General features: G+C 39.3%; 1 protein-coding gene across 2 annotated transcripts in view; it reads right to left on the bottom strand.

Moving 5' to 3' along the window:
• Positions 1-17,788, bottom strand: part of DIAPH3 (diaphanous related formin 3) — a 480,740-nt gene that overhangs the window by 111,947 nt on the left and 351,005 nt on the right. The gene's annotated exons all lie outside the window — the stretch shown is intronic.

Here is a 17,788-nt window from a genome sequence, read left to right as displayed (position 1 = left end):
AAATTGACATTCTGTATATAATTAATGGAGATGTGGTTACAGAGCCAATTCTTTCAACAAATATTGCATTATCTTTCACATCTATTTATAGTTGTCAGTGCTAAATATTATTTTTAAAAAGTGGGAAAAAAAGCTTCAAAGAAACTGCTGGCCCAACCTAAATTCAAGGAAAAGCCAAAGACTTTTTTGTCCCTTAGAGAAGGGTTATTTGCAGGCATTCTCTATGAAATTGTATTGCTGGTATACAGTTATGTCTAAAGTAACAGCAAACTATTTTCCTCTGGCTTTTTCATTTTTTTTTTTTTTTGAGACAATCCCTTTATAGGGAACAGATGACAAATGAATGCAGTAAAGAACAAATAACACACTCATTTACAGTTTATAAACAGATATATAAATATAAATGTGTATCGACCCTTTTCCATCTGGTTCTATTTCATATTTTTAGAAAAGTATTAAACCTTGTAGGTGTAATCAAAAACAAGGTGGGTGAGAAATAGAGTATGTGGAGGTTGTTAATTTACATGTAAATTTAATTCTAAAGTGGCTCGATGGCTATTTTAATTAAAATACATTAAATATTTCAGTCACTTTAATTAGTAACTACCCGGCTATCTTTAGAAATTTACACTCAAACCCAACTACAGTTTTCCTAAAAAGAACTGCAGGTAATGCCAAATATTTAAGGTTGTGAATATACTTGATTAGTAAAAGGAAACATTTTAAAAAGCTAAAGAAAAAAGAACTACAAAGAAAATTTGAACTTTCCCTAGTAAGTTTGCTGTTGGTGGTGGTATAGACATAGTGATTCTGAAACTATTATATGTGTATTATAAGACTGAGCACATGGGTAAATACATTGATGTTGCCGACGACAAGGATGCTCACTTTGGGAAAGGAAATGCAAATATGGAATGGGAGAAGGAAAGGAAGAACCATGAAGAGCTGGATTAAATTTACAGGTATCAATATAAGCTCAAGGTTTAAAAAAAAAATACTTTTCCTAGCTTTGTGCCCCCAAGAGCCCAGAAGTAATGACACGGCTGTACCAATGAGCACACCCTGCCCTCAGATCTTGGTTTCTAAATATCATTACTCACTAACAGGAACCGGAGTACTTAGAGAAATGGCTGATTCTAGGTCTGAGACCAAGAAAATGTGAAATGAGCCAGAACATATGGTTGTGCCAGAAAATCAGACTATGCTCAAAGACAGAGATGGATCAAAAGAGCAGAGGAGCCAGACTGGAGGGTAGTCTTGGCCAAATTTAGGACAGCTTGAGCACTGACTAGGCAATGATGGGAATGGATTATTACACAATGGAAAAAAAGACAAGAATCGTGCATCCATACTGATAGTGAAAAATCAAAAATAAATATGGGGGAAGAGAAAGCTCTTCTTTACAGAAGAATGTTAACCAATAGATGTCAAAGATATAAGGGAAATAGAAAATTCACCATATTACAACTCACTAGTAAGAACTGATTCAGGCAGAAATCATCAATGGCTACAAAACCCATTGTATATAAGGCTGTGGGGGAACAGGATATGGAGAAATCTGGCAAATATCACCTTATCCAAACAATCAAATTTGACATCACCAATAATGGGATACACTGACATCAATTGCCTCCTGAAGCGATGCACTGAGATGGATCCAACATAACCTGTGTAGTACTGTGCACAAAAATATTTAACCTGAATCTAAGTGTGAGGAAACAATCATAGAAATCCAAACGGAGGGGCTTTCTGCTAAACAACTGGCCGGGGTTCTTAAAAACCATCAATACCATCAAAGATCAAGAGACATAACAACTAAATGCAACACCCAATCTTTGATTAGTTCTTTGATTGTAAAAAAGTTATAAATGACATTATTGGGATAATTGGGGAAATTTTTAAATGAACTGGATATTAAATAATTATATTGTACCAATGTTAAGTTACTTGAGTGTGATAATTACATTATGGTTGGGTAGGATATCCCATTGTTCTTAGGAGATAGATGCTGACACGTTTGACTCACTAAACGACTTACACCACAGCTCCATGTTCTCCACTTCATGCCTTCGAACATGCTGTTCTCTCTACATAGAACATCTTTCCCACTTTCTTCACCAAGCTAACTCCTCCATCAAGATAAAGAACTGAGAATGCTTCCCTGACTCACGTGGGCTGAACTGGGTGCCCTTCTGTGTCCTAATGGCCCATGGTACCTATAGCAATAAATCCTTTACAATATTGTTTACTTGACAGTTTCTACCACTGGACTAGGAGTTCATTGAAGGCAGTGGCTTTCATCTATCTTTAATACCTAGCAAAATGATAGTATTACACAGAAAGTGTTCATTAATATATGTTGACTAAATTAAAAAATGAGGCACTAATATGGTCAGCTGAAAGGAGGAATCATGCAGGAGAATAAAGGTCATGGATGGAGAGGGGGCCTGGGAAGTGGTGGGAGTGCATTCCCACCACCATTATAAACAACAAAGCTTTGTTTCTTCCTTTTTGTCTCATACACCCATTCAGTTGCCAGATCTTGTTCATGCATACTCCCCAATATTTTAAGAATTGATCCATTGTTTCTTCTTCTCACTAAACTTTATGCTGGTGGTCCAGAAGTGAATTATTTTTCACCTGAAATATCGCATGAGTGGCCTGGAGTCACGTTGCTTCTGGTTTCTCCCTAGTTCATCCCATGCAGTACTAAGTCCTAAAGCAGAATTATGATCTTCAATCCTCCAGTCGCAAATTTTCAGTATCTCTCACTCCCCACAATATAAAGTCCCAATTCATTCATTTGCCCCGACACGGATTCCAATCAATTTTCTAATCTTACCTCTTACTTCCAAAATCACAACCTATTCTTCAGCTAAAGGCAACTGCCTGTGATTCTCCACAAACATTCTCTCTCTTGTCCATCACTCTCCACCTGGAATCTCTATCCCTGCTATTGTTTCCCAGAGCTGATGGCTTTTCTTGGCCTTCCCTTGCACATGCATAATGGAAAGAATACAGTACCAAAGAAAGAAGACCTGCATTCTATCTGAGCTCTCAGCTAACTTCCTGTGTGACATGGACTAGTTACATAATCATTTGTGACATGTGTAATAGAGATAATACCTGTCTAGGGTTAATGAGAGGATCAAGTGAGATAATACAAATGAAAGCACTTGGTAAATTGCTAAGTGAAATAAAAATGTAGGGAAATAAATTCATAAATGAACTCTATAGTGCAGTATGAGAAGTTCATGAAACACCTGCTTTTTATTCTGTTTCTAACATTGTTTTAGATACACTACAAATTAAATAAACTCTTTTAGAGTGTATTTGATTATGTCCTTGAATAACATCATTTCTAAGGGAAGCTCTGATCAGAAGTACAAGTAGACTATTAAAATAATCCAATGTGTAAGATGGAGACATATAATGAAGAAGTTATTCCAAATGTTAAAAATGCATTTAGACTATTCATTCAGCACATGTTTACTGAGGGCCTACTATGCACCAGGACATTATTAGGCACCAAGGATACCTAGGCCCCAAGAGTTAACAAGAAATATTTTCTGCTCTCAAGAGGCAGAAAAGTGTGAGTTATGGGAGGGACCGATCTGAACTCCTGGAGATGTAGGGCTTCCTGGTGAATTAGGACCTGATGAATAAGCAAGAGCTGGCCACGGCAGGGACTTGGGGAGGGAATGACATACCTGGCAGAAGGAATAACAGGTACAAAGGCAAAATATATGAATAAAAATAAAAGTGAGGTATCATAAAGTATTTAAATGACTCATATTTACATTATTCTAATACACACCAGAGAAATAAAAATTAGGCATTTTTTACTGTAGACTAGAATTCAATTTCTCTAACTACAAGTCAATTTATACTCAAAATATTTATAGCCTCTCTCCTGCTGTGAAAACTCTTCTAAATAAATAGACTAACAGCCACAGTCAAAGCTTTGCTCTGTCTGAATAACATTTCACTTTGTTTCATTTGTAAATGGTATTTTAAAAAATTGCACAGTGTCAAGGGAAATGGAAAAAGAAGAGTTAAGGGCCGGCCCCCATGGCTTAGCGGTTAAGTGTGCACGCTCCGCTGCTGGCAGTCCGGGTTCGGATCCTGGGTGCGCACCGACACACCGCTTCTCTGGCCATGCTGAGGCCGCGTCCCACATACAGCAACTAGAAGTATGTGCAACTATGCCATACAACTATCTACTGGGGCTTTGGGGGGAAAATAAATGAATAAATAAAATCTTAAAAAATAAAAATAAAAAAGAGTTAAGGGTATTTCTGAAGCAGAATCAAGAGGACATGGGGACAAGCAGAGAGGGAGGAGCTGCTACGGAGTGAGTCAGACATGTCTGAGGTCTCTAGGGCCTATGACTGGAAGAATAGAAAATACGGAAAATTTTTAATAATATTGAGTTTAGTGAGGAATAAATGTTGAAGAAAATAATGTTTCCTTTTGGACATCTGAGTGCACAGTGCTAGCAGAGACTTTCAGATAACTTCTGGAAGTAAGCTGGAAATTCCGGCCTCAAATGCAGACAAAAATTTGGGTGATATTTTTGGAACTCATTTCCATATTACGAAAAATATTCATTCAGCACTATGGGCCAGACCCTGAGAAAGGCCCTGGAAATATCCGAGTACGACTTTAGTTTTTCCTCATAGGTGCTAGTGGCACTCTGAAAGCGCATATGACCTCATCGGGAGCGGCGCATCTGAAGAACCACCTCAATATAAAGAGCAGGAGAAAAAAGACAAGGCAGTGATACGGCAGGAATGTTCTTTCCTTTATTCCATTTTCCCCAAGCCAAAGTACAACACTGAAATTGCAGATAACTAAGAAGACAAAGAAGATCCTAAAAGGTTCTAGAACATTAAAAACAAACCAAAATAGGTTACATACAAAGGGAAGGAATCAGAATGGAAATGGATTTCTCAATAGCAACATTGAATTCCAGAAGACAGGAAAGATATGGATTTCAAATTCTGAAGAGAAATTATTTCCAACGAAGACAGAGTTACATTGCCAACAAGATGAGGATTGAAAACGGACACTTTCAGAAACGCAAATCTCTATGCACTCTTCCTTAGAAAGCTACTGGAAGGTGTGCCTTTGCAAAACAAGGGAGAAAAGCAAGAAAAAGAAAAACACGAGATCCAGGAAAAGGGAGGGGACAAAAGAGCAAAGTGGGAAAAAGAATTCCCAGGATGACACTTGCATCCCAGGCCCAGAACAGCCAGTTGAGATCATATGGGAGAAAACTGGGCCATAGGAGAGAACAGCGGCCAAGGAACTGAAAGCAAGTCTGCTGTGTTGGGCTGTTTGCAAAAATGACTGCTGCTTATTTCACAGACCTGTCAGAGAGTTTGGATAAAACAGTGACAGGTATGCATAAATACTAAGCAAATTAAAAAAAAAATATGGTTAGTACAAGCCTAGAAATAACATTGTTGTCCAACAGGAAACAATTATGACATACTAACTGGAGGGGAGAGGAACATTTACACAGTTGCAATATTATAAACTTTGGCTATTCTTGTGACAATCAATTGTGACAATTATAATGTGAAGACAGCAGGGGTAAAGGAGAGGGCTATATGAGGCAATTGTAAGTCAGGAGAGGGCATAAGGGAACTAAATCTTCAACCACTTGCAGTAACTCAGTAATGTCTAAAATGAATAAATTGACAAATAATAGTCTAAGCATATTATCTAGAAATAGGGAAGTGGTAAATACCAGGAAAAAACCCCTAAGAATGAAAAGTGATTGCCTCTGGTATGTGGGATGGAGATGAGAGGAAAGAGGGAGAAGAAATTTTATTGTGTTATGAGCCTACTATATTTCATTTAATTTTGCAGGCATTATGTTGATCGATACAAAGGAAGTAAAAAAAAAATTCTTGACAGGAAGAGATGACTGAGAAGGAGAAGATGAAGAAAGAGTTTAATTCTTGACCTAAATATGCTTTCCTCTGATAAGGGGACTCAGAGGGGTAACAAATGGTACAACACAACATGAGGAGCTCGATGATGGAGTTCTCCAGCCCAGGAAGGATGTCTGGTGTGGGACGGAGGGAGAAGAGACAGCAGACACAGAGGGCCTCCTGGATACCTAAGACTTAAAGAAGAGATTTACATTTGCTAGAGCTTCCTGAAGGGGGAAGGCCCTGCAAGAGCTCACAGAACAGCTGTACAAGGCAGGGGTCTGGAGGGACGTGAACCACCTGGGAGAACTCAGATATTGCAGGAATGAAGAGCAGGGTACCTGTGGGGGTGTGTTGAGAGGTAATGCTGAGGAGGCAGTTATGGGCACTAACTATGCCAGGCTATGTATGGAGTTTGGGTTTTATTTTTAAGGGAGCCATTAACTCGTTTTAAGCTAGGAAGAAATAGTCAAATTTCTACTTCGGAAAGATCACTCTAAGAACAGACAGGTTTAGTGATTTAAATCTAGGCAAAATGTGATTGCAAGGCCCAGGTAAGGAACAGAAGTGGTGAAAATGGAAAAGAGAAAGGAGGAAGAACAGAAAAATCCCGGTCTGCACGGAGTATTAAAACATAAAGTTGAGGCTAATTTCCAGGTATCCACGTTGGCCAACTGGATATACGTAGATATTATTCACCAAGAATGAATTATTTTGTTTGGTGGTAGAATGGGGCTGAGCATAGAGATGAATTCAGTTTTGGATAACACTGAGATGTTTATAAGATCCAACTGTAGGTGATTAAAGGTGTCTAGAAGGCTGATGGTTTCATAGGTTTAAAACTTGAGGAAGACGAATTGGTTATAGGTTTAACTTAGAAGCATACTGGTCATACTTGAAGTTATCGAAAAGAGTGTTAGCATTGTGAAACGGTAGAGAACACAAGTCTTGAGTTCAAACAACTTGGATTTAAATACTGGCTTTCCAATTAGCAATCAGTGTGACTCTAGGCAAATTACTTAACCTTACTAACCTTCATTTTTTTTCCCCTTGACTTTAATGTGGGAATAAGAATAGCACCTACTTCACAAGGTATTGGGAGGATTAAAGGAGATAAATCATGTGCAATGCTCAGCAGAGTGCCTGGCACATGGTAAGCACTTGATAACAGTTCATCTTTGTTGTGGTAGTTATTGATATTATGGTAGGGCATGAGCTCTCTTAAGAAGAGTGTGTACAGTGATAAGAAAAGAGGGCTGAGGAAAAGCCACAGGCAAACTGATATGCAAAAGGGGATTTTAGGAAGAAACGGCTCTTCTCAACCTGTGACCACTTCCCATTGTGTTTACTTTGCATGGGCTTTTCAAGTTCCTTTTTTACTGCCATCGTCTACTGACATACATTTTACATGATTTCAGCAGTAATAAGAGATCTAAGGAAACCACCTGGAATTTGGAGTGGGAATAGGGAAGGAAAGCTCAGTTTCCTCAAAAGAATTGTTTCGAGTGTGTAGCTGACGCACAAAATTCATAGGCTCCTAGTTTAACCCAACTCTTTCTAAAAGAAACATGAGACAGCTGCCCTAACAAAATTTCATGAATGATTATTGTTCTGTGCTGCTGGGTACAGACCTTCTGGGAACCAGATCATATTTGCTTTACTTCATAAACTAGTTCAGTCTATAACCTTCTAGAACAAAACTCAAATATTACTTAAACCAGACAGCAAAAAGACAGGAATAACTTAAAGTGTTTGACCTTGTCTTAATCTAGATGTGAAACTGAAAATTTATTTGCGTGAAGGGAGTTAGAAAGCCAATTTTCATTGGGATTTAACTGATAAAATGATGATTAGAACAGTTCTCTTTTACACTGTAATTAAATGACTGGCTTAACCATAAGAAGCGGAATTTTATTTTAAAAAAATGAATTGTTCAATATTTCTTTTTTCTCCACTATGCTTCAGTATTTGTGCAACTTGGACTAAATATATTTCCTATTATAAATTAGAAGGAAAAAAATAGAATCTTTTACCAAGAAGGAAGTTTTTTGTTTTCTTAAAATAGAACAATTAGGAGCAAAGTCAAGGAGTCAAAGTGCTGGGCTTGAATCTTGGCTCTTACTCTTACCAGCTGTGAGCCCCTCAAAGATCATCTGTGCCTCCCCATTTCACCATCTATAAGATGGAGATAATAATAGTATATACCTCAAAACGTTGCTGTGAGGACTAAGTGAGCTAATATATGTAAAGAGCTTAGAATAGTGCCTTAATAGATGTTACCTATTATTTTTAATATTATGATGATTATTCTTATTCACTAATATGGCACACACTTCTGACTGGCAATACAACACATCCATTCCTTACCCACTCCTTCCCTTCCTGCTTCCACTACAGAGCCTGGAAAAGTTAATACCTCACTTTCCGAGGTTCCCTTGTAGCAAAGCTAGAGGTGGCCGTGTGATGTATTTCTGGCCAATAAAATATAAGTGAACATCTATCCGCTATGAGGTTTCTAGGAATAGAAGACGCATATGCTGATAACTTCTCTTCCTCTTCTTCCCATCTTGAATACCTACTGGAGCTGTGACAGCTGTGGCTGCCATCACATGCTGCTCCCCACTTCCTGCTATCTTGAATATGCTTGGATCTGTAGTAGTCATCTTGTAACTCTCAGCACAGACATGGGGCCATTCTTTTAGTTACTTTGGATAAAATACGGCTATATTTTCAAAGCTTGAGTGAAAAATATTTTACAGATACATTTGAATGTATAAACCATAATTATTATACTATTTATTACATTGTATCCAAACTGGAATCTAAATAAGTTCATGTCTTATAGTAAATAGCGTTATAGAGATATTTATAAAATAAAGGATTTTTCTGATATGAACTCTCCAGTATTAGAAAAATCCATTATGGGATGTCATATACAAAGCTTGGTTGTAGTTTAATTGTATAGATAACCAGAAAAAGTGGTAATACAAATATACTGTAACAAATCATATTGTATTGTTATTTTTAATTTCCAAATTTCTCATGATTTAGATTGTGTTGTAAGAAAATGGTTTTGGCATCGTAGTCATTTAGTTTAACTCATGAAGATATCTAATTCACCTTCTGGAATCTTTTATTAAAAGTTCTTTCATTTCTAAAGCTAATGTAAACAATTGGCAAAATTCCAGAAAAATAAGTTACTTGTCTGCTCATTTAATTCTCCTCTCAAATAAAAAGGGCATAACCATTTTTGGAATGTAAACATACCTAAGGCACAAGATTTAAAAGTAACTAGAAATCAATGAATGAGTTTCTCATCACAAAACATTATAGCAAAAACTTAGTTGGGTTATATTAAATACACATCCCACACTGAAAAAAAAAAAAAAAACCCAAAAGTTTAATAAGATAGACTTTCCCCAAATGTGTACCACAAAATGCTAGTCCCACAGGAAGTTGTGTGTGTGTGTTTGTGTGTGTGTGTGTGTGTGCGCGGTTCTGTGAATAAATAAGTTTGGAAAATAATGTATAGTATACACTGCTCTTGGCAATTCATATCTACTAGACATGAAAACTCAATTCATGATTCATGATAAATGTGGCATTTCAAACCAGTAGAGGATAAGAAAATACTCAATAACTACTGTGGTGATGGTAGTTTATTTGGATCTCACTTTGCTACTTACACAAAAGTAAATTCCAAGTGAATCAAACATTTCAACATAAAAATGTTAAATTGCAAAGTACAGCAGACAATATGGAAAAGTATATTTTTCGTTAGTTCTGGAATGGAAAGATCTAAGAAAAATCTAAATACTCAAATGTCATACAGATTGTACTATACTAAATGTTTACAAATCAAAAAAATAGTAAGAACAAAGTCTATACATAAACAATGAAAGGAGAAACTAGAACAAAAATTTGAAACACAGATATTCCCTGACTGATTTTCTTGAAATAAAAGAATATTAGGACTCAATAAAAAAAAAAAGGTCAATAATTTAATGAAACAACAACAATAACAAAAACAGGCAAATGATATGTTCAGGAAACCCATCATAAAAATAAATAAATGAAGCTTTTATACAGAGGATATAATCCTCAACCTCACTCATAATTAAGATATTCCAAATACATCAATGAGAGATCATTTTTCACATAACAGCATGGCAATAAAAAATAATGAGGATAACTGGTAAGGGTTGGAAAACAGGTCATGCCACACATTGTTGGCGGAAATATAAAACTAACCCAACTTCCTTGGAATAGAATAGAGCAATCGATGTCAGAAATAAAATTGCACACACCATTTGATGAGATAATTTTTTCTAAGAAAATTTTCCTATTTATAACTCACGTGTGCAAGGGCATAAGTACAAGGATGTTCATTACAATGTTGTTCATAAAAATAGGAGATTGGATGGGCTGGCCCCGTGGCTTAGCGGTTAAGAGCGCGCGCTCCGCTACTGGCAGCCCGGGTTCGGATCCCGAGCATGCGCCGACGCACTGCTTCTCCGGCCATGCTGAGGCCGCATCCCACATACAGCAACTAGAAGGATATGCATCTATGACATACAACTATCTACTGGGGCTTTGGGGGAAAAAAAAGGGGGAGGATTGGCAATAGACGTTAGCTCAGAGCCGGTCTTCCTCAGCAAAAAGAGGAGGATTAGCGTGGATGTTAGCTCAGGGCTGATCTTCCTCACAAAAAAAAAAAAAAAAAGGAGATTGGAAACAACCTAAATGCCCATCTGCAAGAGATAGACTAAATAAACTATGACATTCATCTCCTGAAATATGTTAAGATGTGAAAAAATAATGAAGCATATTTAAAACTGTTGATATGGACCATCTCCAAAACACAGTATGTGAAAAAAGCCAATCACTTATCAATGAGGACATTGGATACAGACTTTTCTATGACCACTACATTCGCTACAAAGCAGAGGATAAGTTTTCTGACTTCCTGGTTAGCAATTAATCCACCACAAGGCGCTGAAGAAAGGCAGTACTTAACCATCCTTCCTGCGATCAATGTTTGTTAAAATGTCTCCCATGTAAGTATTCAAGTGCCCAACTCTGATTAGCTTGTTCACAGTGACCTATTCTAACAATTACTAAAGAAAGCAAAATTTAAAAACCAGTGTTGACTCCCTGGCAAAAAGAATGTTGCCAAAGTTGTTCTTGTGTGTTACACAGGGTCTAGGGTGCTGAACAGAGGCCTTCAGTTGCAAAACCAGAGAATGTCAGGGGAAAAATGATGTATCCATTTAACTATACATGTAGATGTGAAATGATAATGACATTTAACAAGATGTGACTCTCACACACAGTGAACACCCATGACCCTTTAATCACAGAGTAACCCAGAGAGGAAAAGGTTAATTACATGGCATAACCCCACCACTGCTGAGTAGAAGCCTCACTTGTCACCCACGAGAGCTTCATTTTACTCTGAGAAATATGCCTGACAGTGCTTAAGCTTGGCAATTGCTTACTTCTTGGTGAAAATATATCAGGATATGTTTTAGATTTGTTTTAATATTTTCTTCTATTAGTGAAGAATTTTGAAAAAGACTTTTTGATGGCTTTGCTCCTTATAAAGTTTTTGAACAAAGAATGAAATGATTTCAGACAAAGAAAATGAAAATGCTTAATTCAATACCCAGAGTCAAAAAAAAAAGAAAGGTAAGCTAGGGAATAGCAGCGATTTCACAGGATTTTCTTTCAGGTGAAGCTGCGATAAATGGACTTGAGGCCATGAGGGGCCACTCTCAGCAAGTGGTACCTGGATCATTGAATGAGGCCCAGAGGGACCCCAACAGTGAAGCTCTGACAGCAGCATATGGTGCACAGTGGAAGGAGGGGACAAGAAGGTCAGGAGGGGAGGCTGACGGAGCTTGGCTTCAAGGCTGAAGAACTGCCACAGAATGTTTTTGAAAGGTGTGAAATAATCAAAATTGTGCTTCACCATGATTAAAGCTGGCATAGTGTGAAGGTGTCAAGCCTGGGTGACTGAGAAAATGGTGGCATCATTAACCCAAAATGAGAACATGAAAATCACGTTTTATGTGGAAGATGAAAAGTTAGGTTTTAGATGAATTGATTTGGAGGCGCTGGCAGAAGAGTCAAACTGTTTTGTCCAAGAAGGAGTGGGAAATGTAAAACGATAAAGGCTGTAGTTCAATTCCATCCTACAAATATGCGCTAAGGAATATGTGGCAGGCACGGAAATCGGCCCCAGTCCTTATTCTCATGGGACTTACAGTCTAAGGGCGATTTCAACACATAATTCATGACTCGTGCATAACGAATGTTTCAAAAAAGAAAGCCCATCCATTGCGGCGGGCCGGGGTTCGCTGGTTCGGATCCCGGGCGTGCACCGACGCACCGCTTGGCAAGCCATGCTGTGGCAGCGTCCCATATAAAGTGGAGGAAGATGGGCACGGATGTTAGTCCAGGGCCAGTGTTCCTCAGCAAAAAGAGGAGGATTGGCATTGGATGTTGGCTCAGGGCTGGTCCTCCTCCCAAAAAAAAAACAAAAAACAAAAAAGAAAGAAAGTCCACTGCTATGAAATTGCTTAATACAGAGACAGTAGGTTAGAGATATAGCTATGGCTGCCCAGTGATGATCTCAGGGGTTATTCTTTGATACCTGTATTTGCACTTAAATTTCTGAAGACATGATTCATTTGCACTTTAAAACACAGAACCCTACACGTGACACAGTAAACAGCGGAAATTGGTGTATTAGCGTTTCGGGTGCCAAGAATCTTTTTAAACATCCCCTTGCTGTTGCCAACCTTGCCCAAAGTAATTTTACTAGAGTCAAGTTCTAGGTTCATTTCTAATATGAATTTGTGGTTCAAAGTTTTATTAAGTATTATTTTTCCAGTTCATTTCAAAGGAGAAATACAGACTTATTCTGCACAAATATGGTATTCCCTCCCCATCCCTTCCCCAATCAGATGCAGAAACGGTGGCAATGTTAAAAAACTGAATAAATTTAAAAATCCTAATCAGAGTAACAGCAACATATTTGAAAGAAAGGACAATAAGCAAAGACAATAAGGCAAATCTGAATGAGTGGGAAGCGGGGAGGAAAAGGAATTGACACGTGCTTCGGGAGAAAGCAAATAACACAGAAAAGAAATGAAAATGGGAGACAACTGAACTTTCAATGAACTCGTTAACAATTGCAAAGAAACTGGAGGCAAAAAGGGGCTAAACACTCTCAAGAGAACAATGGAAGATTTTTCCCTCAACTGCAAAAAGCTGACAAAACGAATACAGAAGCCCCCAAATAAAAACTGATATCAGATAAGTCTGAGAATAATTTTATTTAGAAAAGAAGGAATGCATGAGAAAAAGGACAAAAATCTAAATGTGAATTAAGATATGTGAGGAATCATCACTTTGATTGAATGTTTGCTAGGGTCTGTGTGGAGCACTTTACTTAGATTTTCTAGTCTAATTCTCACTGTAATCCTGCAAAGTAGCTATTATCAGATCTGTTTTAAAGCCAGGGAACCTGGAGCTCAAGGAGGTAATGTGCCCAAAGCCCTACAATGGGTAGGTAGCAGAGGGGAGACCTGAATCAGTATCTTTCTGAGTCTAAAGCTCACATTCTATTATAGACTTGATATAGAGGTGTTACATGGTAAATGAGAAGTACTCAGATCCTTAGCTTTGTTGACTTGTAAAAGTATTTTAGGAAATGTCTCAAGGCACAAAAAGACTGTGGCTTTCTTAGCTGGGAGCTCAACCAACAAGCACAGATTTGGCTTCCCCAAATTCACCAGGAGCCAGATTCCTTTCCCCAGAACCTGGCAATAAATGAGATTCAAGTCAAAGATGACTCCTTCCTCACAGAGAAAGGCCAGAGACATCACCCCCCTTCTTCTAGGACCAGGAGTATCTGGAAATACTAGAATCAGTCTAGTCTGCACTGGTCTACTGGTCCCTCCAACCCACCAACCGGGCAATTGTTATAGCTGGTTAAAACCTTGAAACCAGCCAAACCACTATAACTATCATTCTGGGTCACCGCTGCCCAAGAGGTCAGTCTTTCCTGATCTTTAGTTCCTCCAGCATTTATTAGCATAAACAACTTCTCTACTACCTCAATGTCTTCAGTGAACATTCCTTTCATGTTTTTATCTTAATTGGAAATGGGTTCTACCTGGAAACTGGAGAGATGCTCTCCCCTGCCCCCTTCTAGTACATATTGCTCATCCTCTCACACACTATGTGCCTAAAGTCTGCGGGGTGTAGGTGGAGGAGAGGGGAGTGTCTGTTTTCTCCCTGATCTTTACTGTTACATCAGGCTATCACCTCCTCCCCCTCATGTAAAAAGCACTCTCCTTTGAGACACATGTCATTCAGTTATACCACTGCCATTCCTCTGGGTCCATGTCATCTGATCACGCACTAGTCTCCCCTCTCATTCAAAATAGACTTTGTCATCTGATTCAGTCTTCCTCTTCAAGCCAAGTCCAGCCATCATCCTGCATGAATTCAATTCCATGTGAACAACAATTCCAACAACAAATCCTCTGAGTTCTTTGACCTCCCTCATCTCCAGGGACCAATGCTTTCTCTCTACTTTCCATTACCCACTCTCATATCCATAATTGAACTTTGCCACCACCCGCAGCTGTTTTATTTCACTTCTAACAACTTAAATTCACACAAGCCATTCTCTGACTCCTGTCCTTCTTGTTCCTCTCTCTCTCTCTCCTTCTCTCTCTCTCACTAGTCCTGTCATCTGTTCATGGAAATCTCCAATGCCCTGGCCCCATTGTCTTCATTTCCTTGCTTATATAGCTTATACTATGTGGTTCATCACTTTGAACATAGTTCACCAGCCAGTATCTTACTTCCCTCCTCCCTGGGTGTCCTTTCTCAGCCTTCTGGTAATACTTAAATGAACTCCAAATTCCATCTTCTTGTCACTATGCACCAGTTGCTAAGTAGTCATGGTAAAAAATAATAATGTAGGATCAGGACCAGTACATAATCACAATTGCCAAACCCAACTTGATTCTTAATACTATCTAACACTACTTCTATGTTTCACCAGGAGGCTCTGGCTCCCACTCCCTGATAGGGGCTGTTTCAGGGCTTCCACACTTCCCTCAAGCCTCTCAACCAACCACTGCCCTTCCACAGCAGAGAACTTCCTCTATTTCAGCTAGAAAATAGAAACCACTCGATGAAAACACCCTTAACTTCCTACCATCAAATCTGTAAATCAGCCTTTCCTCCTTCCATCCACAACGACAGCAGAGCATGTCACTTTCCAGATAATTCCCTTCACTTGTGCTGGTATCGCATCCTCTGCACTCTGTCCTGCCACCCTCAGGACCTTGCTCTACTGAGTGTCATTCTCTCCCAACATCCTTTTTCTCATTCCCCCCAATCTACCTTTAAACAAATTCAAACACCTGCTTTGCCCTCCCTTGACCCCCAAATGCCTTCTAGTTACCAGCCTTTCTTACATCTGTCTTACTTCCCAAATTCATTTATCAACCCTCTACCCTCTACTTTGAGCTGAAGTCCATGGGATAATTGTCAGTCTATTTATTCTATGATCTCTTGGCAGCATTTGACAATGTTGACTACTCCTTCTCCTTCCCTGGGCTTCATAATATCAGAATGTCTTGGTTTCCCTACGACCTCCATGGTGTTCCTTCTCAAGCTCTTGTCCTGGTTCCTCTTCCTCTGCTGATATTTACACCATTCCTCACATTCTCCATTGGCAATTTACTAATTCTCAAAGCTTTGTGTACTGAGAACTTCCAACTTTTTATCACCAGCACAAGCTCTTCGCCTGAGCCCTGATTAGAGTGACTAAGAACCTCTATTTGGGGGGGGCCGGCCCCGTGGCTTAGCGGTTAAGTGCGCGTGCTCCGCTGCTGGCGGCCCAGGTTCGGATCCCGGGCACGCACCGACACACCGCTTCTCCAGCCATGCTGAGGCCGCGTCCCACATACAGCAACTGGAAGGATGTGCAACTACGACATACAACTATCTACTGGGGCTTTAGGGGAAAAATAAATAAAAAAATAAATAAATGAATAAAATAAAATTATAAAAAAAAAAAAAAAAAGAATCTCTATTTGGGGACCGGCCTGGTGGCGTAGCAGTTAAGTTTGTGCCTTCCACTTCGGCGGCCCGGGTTCACCGGTTCAGATCCTGGGCGTGCACCTACTCACCACTCATCAAGCCATGCTGATGCGGCATCCCACATGGAGGAACCAGAAGGACCTACAACTAGGATATACAACTATGTACTGGGACTTTGGGGAGAAAAAAGAAAAAGAGGAAGATCTCAGTTTAAAAAAAAAAAACAAAAACAAAAAACAGAGCCTAGCCTGGTGGCATAGTGGTTAAGTTTGCGTGCTCTGCTTCTGGCAGCCCAGGGTTTGCAGGTTCGGATCCACGGGGCAGACTTATGCACCGCTTGTCAAGCCACACTGTGGCAGGTGTCCCACATAAAGTAGAGGAAGATGGGCACAGATGTTAGCCCAGGGCCAATCTTCCTCAGCAAAAAAGAGGAGAATTGGCAACAGCTGTTAGCTCAGGGCTACTCTTCCTCACACACACACAAAAAAAAAGAATCCCTATTTGCCAAGGGCTAAAAGGCTTCCTGGAACACAAGACTTTCAGTGCTAAAACTGTGAAAATCTCAGGCAAAGTGGGATGAATTGATCACCCTAGCCTCTACCCAATCGCTCACTAGACATGGTACACAGGAGTCCTACGGATACCTCAAACGTAACATCTACAAAATTAAATTCATCACCATTCTCCCCAAACTTCCACCTCCTTCTATGTTCCTTATCTCAGCGAATGGCACCCCCTGTTCAAGCCAGAAGGTGAGTGTTGAAGGCAAATATACATGAAGGATCTCCATATCTCAAAGCACTGTGTTCTCAGTCACTTTTCTTACTGGGAAAATATCCAACAGGATTATTATATATCCTGTTAGCACTTACAAATCCTCCTCAATGAAAAACAATAAAAAAAAAAATGCATCATTTATCTTAAAAGTTACAGATCTATTGGATAGCTGTAGTGGTACAAGATTTCTTTCTTCAGTGCCACATTCTTCTACTGTTGAAGTTCTTAACCCTAATTTTGACCACCATCTAAACCATTATAAAGATTTTATTTATTTTATTTTTTTTCCCCCCAAAGCCCCAGTGGATAGTTGTATGTCGTAGCTGCACATCCTTCTAGTTGCTGTATGCGGGACTCGGCCTCAGGATGAACGGAGAAGTGGTGCCTCGATGCGCACCCGGGATCCGAACCCGGGCCACCAGCATCGCAGCGCGCGCACTTAACCACCAAGCCACAGGGCCGGCCCTAAACCATTATAAATTTTCTTTAAACACCTTGGAATATTTCTAATATGTTATGGAATAATTAATTTTCCTCTCCAATAAGCTGAAAGAAAAATATGTTCCTAAACAAGGAATCTCTGGAAAACAACTTATATTAACTTGTGACTGCCTCAGCCTGAAGACATAGCACACATTCTGTAGGTCACTGGGAAACAAAATGGTTGCCCTTCACAGTTCATTCTGTAAATGGTGTGTGGACCTCAGTTATCGCCACATGGCTCCTAGCTCTGGGTGCTCTCTACCAAATACAACATTTAAACTTGCCTGGACAGGTGAAATACAGCCCAGGAGAATGAAAGAAAGTTTTAGATTAAGAACCTACAGGAGAAGAGCAAGACTCAAGACTCTTTAGGCCAAAGGAAATAAGGCAAAGAAGTAACTTCATGGCACTCGGGTTATTATATTTACATCTCTTCATCTGCATTCAGCAAGAGACAA

Source organism: Ceratotherium simum, chromosome 10 (genome assembly GCF_057802395.1).
Source record: "Ceratotherium simum simum isolate JZ-2026a chromosome 10, ASM5780239v1, whole genome shotgun sequence".
Lineage (NCBI taxonomy): Eukaryota > Metazoa > Chordata > Mammalia > Perissodactyla > Rhinocerotidae > Ceratotherium > Ceratotherium simum.
The sequence above is the reverse complement of the archived record's forward strand: the minus strand, read 5'-3'. Positions and strand labels throughout refer to the sequence as shown.